The sequence below is a fragment of the Salvelinus sp. IW2-2015 genome, unplaced genomic scaffold (genome assembly GCF_002910315.2).
Source record: "Salvelinus sp. IW2-2015 unplaced genomic scaffold, ASM291031v2 Un_scaffold2781, whole genome shotgun sequence".
Taxonomy (NCBI): Eukaryota; Metazoa; Chordata; class Actinopteri; order Salmoniformes; family Salmonidae; genus Salvelinus; species Salvelinus sp. IW2-2015.
Genome location: NW_019944083.1, coordinates 31474 through 38581, shown reverse-complemented (window position 1 = coordinate 38581; position 7108 = coordinate 31474). Strand labels below are relative to the sequence as shown.

The 7108-nt window shown below is 44.5% G+C and overlaps 2 pseudogenes; one reads left to right on the top strand and one right to left on the bottom strand.

Moving 5' to 3' along the window:
- Positions 1–2178: 2178 nt before the first annotated feature.
- Positions 2179–3000, top strand: LOC112074732 (claudin-8-like; annotated as a pseudogene).
- Positions 3001–5530: 2530 nt separating this feature from the next.
- On the bottom strand, positions 5531–6312 carry LOC112074731 (claudin-8-like; annotated as a pseudogene).
- Between the last annotated feature and the right edge of the window lie 796 nt (positions 6313–7108).

Sequence of the window (7108 nt, the reverse complement as noted above, 5' to 3'; positions counted from 1 at the left end):
TTACCCCGAAACGTTTTGAACCCAAGTTAACACAATATATAAGGGACGAATCTACCAATCATAATTGAGTGTTATGTAAACGTTCTGACCACAACTGGGAATGTGATGAAAGGAATCAAAAAGCTGAATTAATCATTCTCTCTACTATTATTCTGACATTTCACATTCCTTAAAAATATAGTGGTGGTCTAACTGACCCTCCAGACAAAGGAATTTTTACTAGGATTAAATGTCCAGGAATTGTGAAACAGCTTAGTCAATACATTTCAACTAAGTTTTATGTAAACCTCCAACTTCAACTGTATGAGGCAGGTACCTACATGACAATCACCGACTACAAAAGGAAACCTGCCACGTCGCCGGAAGGCTAAAACACAATTCCTTCTTCTTCACGGTCGCTACCAAGGGACTGGGCCCCCCTCCTCCTTCTCCGTGGCGACGTGAGTAAAAACATTTAAACGTGTTAACCTCGGCAAGGCTGCCGCCGAGACGGCAATCCCTAGCCGCGTCCTCAGAGCATGCGTAGACAAGCTGGCTGGTGTGTTTACGGCATAATTCAATCTCTCCTTATCTCAGTCCTGCTGTCCCATATGCTTCAAGATGGCTACTATTGGTTCCTGTACCCAAGCAGGCAAAGATACCAGAACTTAATGAACTTATCGCCCCGCAGCAACTCACTTCTGTTTCATGAGTGCTTTGAGAGACTAGTCAAGGATCATATCACCTCTACCTTACCCGCCACCTCTAGACCCACTTCAATTTGCTTACCGCCCCAATAGATCCACAGACGATGCAATGACATCGGGTGCTGTAGGTGTCTTGGAGGGGGGTAGTTTGCCCCGGTAAAGCTCATGAGCCGAGGAGAGAGTGCTCTGATTTTATTTGAGTACTTTACACATTAAGAACTTGAATTATTGACAAACAACTGTACCCTTGGCTTGTATACACACACTCATCCCTGTGAAGGGAACACCACACTTTTCCTGTGAAGGGAACACCACACAGGAGTAATTAACTCTCTCTCTCTCTCTCTCTGTGTGTGTGTGTGTGTGTGTGTGTGTGTGTGTGTGTGTGTGGTGTGTGTGTGTGTGTGTGTGTGTGTGTGTGTGTGTGTGTGTGTGTGTGTGTGTGTGTGTGTGTGTGTGTGTGTGTGTGTGTGTGGTGTGGTGTGTGTTTGAAGTCGCGGAAGGGATCGTGGTATCTCCTGCTGTGTATCCTGCAGTGTTACACACTGTTATAAGCGGCTACTGTGTCGTACCAAGGTACAACACATCGCTGTGATTAGGATGAACACTGTTCCTGAGTTCCTTGTTCCTTCCTTGTACCAAGGTACAACACATCGCTGTGATTAGGATGAACCCTGTTTCCTGAGTTCCTTGTTCATTCCTTGTACCATGGTACAACACATCGCTGTGATTAGGATGAACCCTGTTCCTGAGTTCCTTGTTCATTCCTTGTACCACATGGTACAACACATCGCTGTGATTAGGATGAACCTGTTCCTGAGTTTCCTTGTTCCCTTCCTTGTTTTTACTGTTTCTTTTCATCTGATCTGAATGTAATTCACTGATTGTGTTGTTGCTTGAGACATAGTGGTTGTGTGGTTAAAAGTATAGCAAACATTATTTAGACAATAGAAAATGATCTTGATCAATTACTAGAATGATGATGAATGATGATGATAGAGTTCCTGGGCATTTGAGAAGATTGTTTGTATTGTTAACTTTTTAGTTACACTCTTCTAGTAAGATAAGTGAATGGTAATCATTGCTTGTTTTAGTTTTTTTTGAGTCGTACTGTTGTGTTCCTACTTCATTAAATAACAGTAACAATCTGCTTCGTCACTTTAGTAACATTCACAGAATAATCCACGTACTATACTCCTTCGGAGAGTCATTGTCTCTGTGAATCTGGTTTCAACAGCTTTCAAAATCAACTTGTTTGTGTCGTCAAAATCAATAGGGCCAGTTTCTCTGTCCTTCACTTTTATCTGATGTCATAAAGCACCTGAACCAGAAGAGTAGCATCGTTAGCATACTCTCTGTAGAGTGTATTCACCTAGAATCTGGTCCTGTCCTCTCATTTAGTTCAGCGGTGAGATAGAGGCAGGAGAGTTGTGACACGCCAGTCCTCGTAGCTTCTCTAAACCGCAGGCAGCCCAACATGGACCGGTCCTACATGGGCAGTGCCACCGCTTACAGTGTCTACGGGAGCCGCCTCAGTCCTACTTTGACCCGGCCTACGATGAGAAAGCAGCCAAGTCGTACATGGACTCAGTGTAACGAGGAGAAGAAGAAAAGTAGAGAAGCAGGCCCGCTCCGAGGCCGTCTGCTGCGAGGTCGTGCGCTGGTCTTCGGATTCGTCGGCCTGATCGGTGTCTCCGCGGTGACCGGGCTTGCCCATGTGGAAGGTGACAGCCATTTATCCCGGAGAACATCTATCGTCAATGGAGACCGCGCTGGTGAGGGCCTGTGGATGAACTGCTATAGACAAGGCCAAACATCAGGATGCAGTGCAAGGTGTACGACTCTCTGCTGTTCCTCCTGCGACCTGCCAGGCGGCCAGAGGCCTCATTGTGCTCCTCCGTAGCTGTGTCTGCCATCCGCTCTGATCCTTCTCTGCCGTGGGGATGAAAGTGTACCAAGGTGGTGGACCACCGGCCTCGTACCACAAACAGCATCATCCTGGTGACCGGGGGATGCCTGTTCCTCGTGGGTTGTGTCACACCATCATCCCAGCCCTCTTGGACGGCCAACGTGATCATCCGTGACTTCTACACCCCCTGCTGATCGACGCCAGCGCAGGGAGCTGGGAGAGGCGCTCTACATCGGATGGGTGACTTCTGCTCTGCTGTTTAGTGGCTGGGGTCATACTGCTGTGTCGCCACGCACCCGGGTAGGAGACGATGAGATGGAGAGGATGGTCAACGGGCCTGGGTACATCTACCAGCCTGGAGTGAACTCCAAGCCTGGAGTAAAACTACCAGCAGGGTTCAGCATACGCATACAGCCATTATTCCTACAACCCAACTACTCAGCTCCCACCCGGAATCTGTGGTCTACGCTCCTAACCAGTAAACATGTGAGAGAAACCCATCCCAGAACAACATGGACTTGAGACTTACCTTGGCCTGCTTGGAACCAAGCATTAAAAGTGCAAATAAATATAACTGAACTCATATTGTTTAAATAGAATATAATTCATTTTAGTAGAATTTATAAAACAGAACTCATATTGTTAACATAGAATATAATTAATTTGAGTTCTTTGGATCCAAGCGTTGTTGAAATGTCAGAGTGGGGAGGAAGAGACATAGACACTGATCTGGCTAGAAGTGTCTTTGCTGGAATGGCCCAATTCCGTTATTATTTAGTTCAGAGAGAGAAGAGAGACATCATTAAGCAGACCTTATATTCCCTGTATATTGTTTGTGTGTCCTATGTGTTCAACTGTAGGTGGGAGTTATGTGTTTTAGATTGTGTAAATAATACTTGTCATTTTTTTTTATGTGTATTGGTGCACAAATATTGAGCGCAAATATTTGTCCGACCAATAGCTGTGGAATAAATGTGGTGTAAGCAAAAAGGACTTCACAAGTTTCCACTAATATTGACCAAACAACTTACCAAAACCCCTGTTTTTGTTTACCTGCTATTTTTTCATAATAAAAGGTTTTGTTTAAATTATGTTTTCAGTTTTTTCAAGCACTGGCCTAAATTGAGGCCAAAATTTGGTTCACAATAAAAAAACCTTTTTCCTTAAAAAAAAAAAGTCTAAACAAAATTTTGAAGATTTTAAAATTGCCACATTGCCCGGGTTAATTACACGTTATTACGATTCCTCCTAACCAAAAACCAGTCATTAACTTTATGTAGTCAGAGAATGGCTTGTTCCCACTATCAAACCCAGTTCCTGTTCTCTCTGGTGGAAGTGCGAGGTTTTAGAATGCGCCAGTCTATCTTTGTTGTCATTGGAAATGTAACCTGAACGCAAACAGGCAAACCAGACTGGTCCTGAATGACTCAACCCCAAACACATTCAAAACCATGATGCATAATCCTAGTCTAAACCAGAGAGTACTATGGTCAGGGAAGAAAGAAAGGAATGACCACTGAGGCCACATCACCTGAGCCAATAGGACTCATGACAGACACGAGGGACAGACAGATGGATTCATACCCAAAACAAAACACTATAGTACCCAATACATTACGCTTTCAATTCACTTCCTGAATTAACATCTATTAGACTCCATCTTCTCTGGCGCTACTATTGACTGTATAACGTTTTTGGTATGAATCCCAATTGTCTGTCCTCTGTGTCTGTCTGTATCCTATGTGCAGGTGTTTGTGAGCCTCAGTGTCATTCCTTTCTTTCTTCCCTGAACATAGTATTCTTGGTTAGATAGATTTGCATCATGGTTTTGAGATGTGTTGGGTGAGTCATTCAGGACCAGTCTGGTTAGCCTGTTGCGTTCAGGTACATTTCCATGATAAAACAACAAGATAGACCTGGCGCATTTTAAACTCGCATTCCACCAGGAGAGGACAGGAAACTGGTTGAGTGAGGAACAAGCCATTCTTGACTACTAAACAGTAATGACTGGTTTTTGGTTAGGAGGATCGTAGATAACGTGTAATTTAACCGCGGAATGCGTTCAATTTTAAAATCTTCAAATTGTGTTAGACTTTTTTTTTTTTTAAGGAAAAGTTTTGTTATATGTGACAAATTGGCCTCAATTTAGGCAGTGCCTGTAAAAAACTGAAAACATAAATTTAAAACAAACCTTTATTTATGAAAATAGCAGGTAAACAAAAACAGGGGTTTGGGTACCAGTTGTTTTTGGTCAACTTATTAGTGGAAATTGTGAGAGTCCTTTTTGCTAACCACATTATTCCACAGCTTATTGGTCGGCAATATTTGCTCATATTTGCACAATACAACATAATGACAAGTATATTTACACAATTAAACACCTAACTCCCACCTACAGTTGCAACACTAGACACAAACACAATAACAGGGAATATAGGCTCTGCTTAATGATGTTCTCGTCTCTCTCTGAACTAAATAATCAACGATTGGGCCATTTCCAGCAAGACACTTCTAGCCAGATCCAGTGTCTATGTCTCTTCCTCCCACTCTGACATTTCAACAACGCTTGGATCCAAAGAACTCAAATTAATTATATTCTATGTAACAATATGAGTTCTGTTTTATAAATTCTACTAAAATGAATTATATTCTATTTAAAAATATGAGTTCAGTTATATTATTTGCACTCTTTAATGCTTGGTTTCCAAAGCAGGTCAAGGTCAAGTCTCAAGTCCATGTTGTTCTGGATGGGTTTCTCTCACATGTTACTGGTTAGGAGCGTAGACCACAGTATCCGGGTGGAGCTGAGTAGTTTGGGTTGGTAGGAATATGGCTGGTATAGCGTATGCTGAACCCTGCTGGTAGTTTTACTCCAGGCTGGTAGTTCACTCCAGGCTGGTAATGTAGCCCAGGCCCGTTGACCATCCTCTCCATCTCATCGTCTCCTACCCGGGTGGTGGCGACACACGAAGTTGACCCCAGCCACAAACAGCAGAGCAGAAGTCCACCCATCCCGATGTAGAGCGCCTCTCCCAGCTCCCTGCGCCTGGGCGTCGATCAGCAGGGGGTTGTAGAAGTCACGGATGATCACGTTGGCCGTCCAAGAGACTGGATGATGGGTGGATGACACAACCCACGAGGAACAGGCATCCCCGGTCACCAGGATGATGTGTTTGGTACGACGGCCGGTGGTCCACCACCTTGGTACACTTCATCCCACGGCAGAGAGGATCAGAGCCGATGGCAACACCAGCTACGGAGGAGCCATGAGGCCTCTGGCCGCCTGCAGGTCCGCAGGGAGCGACAGCAGAGAGTCGTACACCTTGCACTGCATCCTGATGTTGCTTGTCTATAGCAGTTCATCCACAGGCCCTCCCAGCGCGTCTCCATGAACGATGATGTTCTCCTGGATAAATGCTGTCACCTTCCACATGGGCAAGCCGGTCACCGCGGAGCAACCGACAGGGCCGACGAATCCGAAGACCAGCGCCACGACCTCGCAGCAGACGGCCCTCGGAGCGGGCCTGCTTCTCATACTTTCTTCTTCTCCTCGTACACCTGAGTCCATGTACGACTTGGCTGCTTTTCTCATCGTAGGCCGGGTCAAAGTAGGACTGGAGGCGGCTTCCGTAGACACTGTAAGCGGTGGCACTGCCCATGTAGGGACCGGTCCATGTTGGCTGCCTGTCGGTTAGAGAAGCTACCGAGGACTGGCGTGTCACAATCTCCTGCCTCTATCTCACCGCTGAACTAAAATGAGAGGACAGGAGCCAGATGTCTAGGTGATACACTCTACAGAGAGTATGCTAACGAGCTACTCTTCTGGTTCAGGTGCTTTATGACATCAGATAAGTGAAGGACAGAGAAACTGGCCCTACTTGATTTTGACGACACAAACAAGTTGATTTTGAAAGCTGTTGAAACCAGATTTCACAGAGACAATGACTCCCCGAAAGGAGTATAGTACGTGGGATTATTCTGTGAATGTACTAAAGTGACGAAGCGATTGTTACTGTTTATTAATGAAGTAGGAAACAAAACAGTACGACTCAAAAAAACTAACAAGCAATGATTAATCACTTATTCTTACTAGAAGGTGTAATAAAAAGTTAACAATACAAACAATCTTCTCAAATGCCCAGGAACTCATCATCATCATCATCATCATCATAGTAATTGATCAAGATCATTTCTATTGTCTAATAATGTTTTGCTATACTTTTAACCCACACAACCACTAATGTCTCAAGCAACAAACACAATCTAGTGAATACATCAGATCAGAGTGAAAAGAAACAGTAAAACAAGGAAGGAACAAGGAATCCAGAACAGGGTTCATCCTAATCACAGCGATGTGTTGTACCATGGTACAGGAATGAACAAGGAACTCAGGAACAGGGTTCATCCTAATCACAGCGATGTGTTGTACCATGGTACACGGAATGAACAAGGAACCTCAGGAACAGGGTTCATCCTAATCACAGCATGTTGTTGTACCTTGGTACAAGGAAGG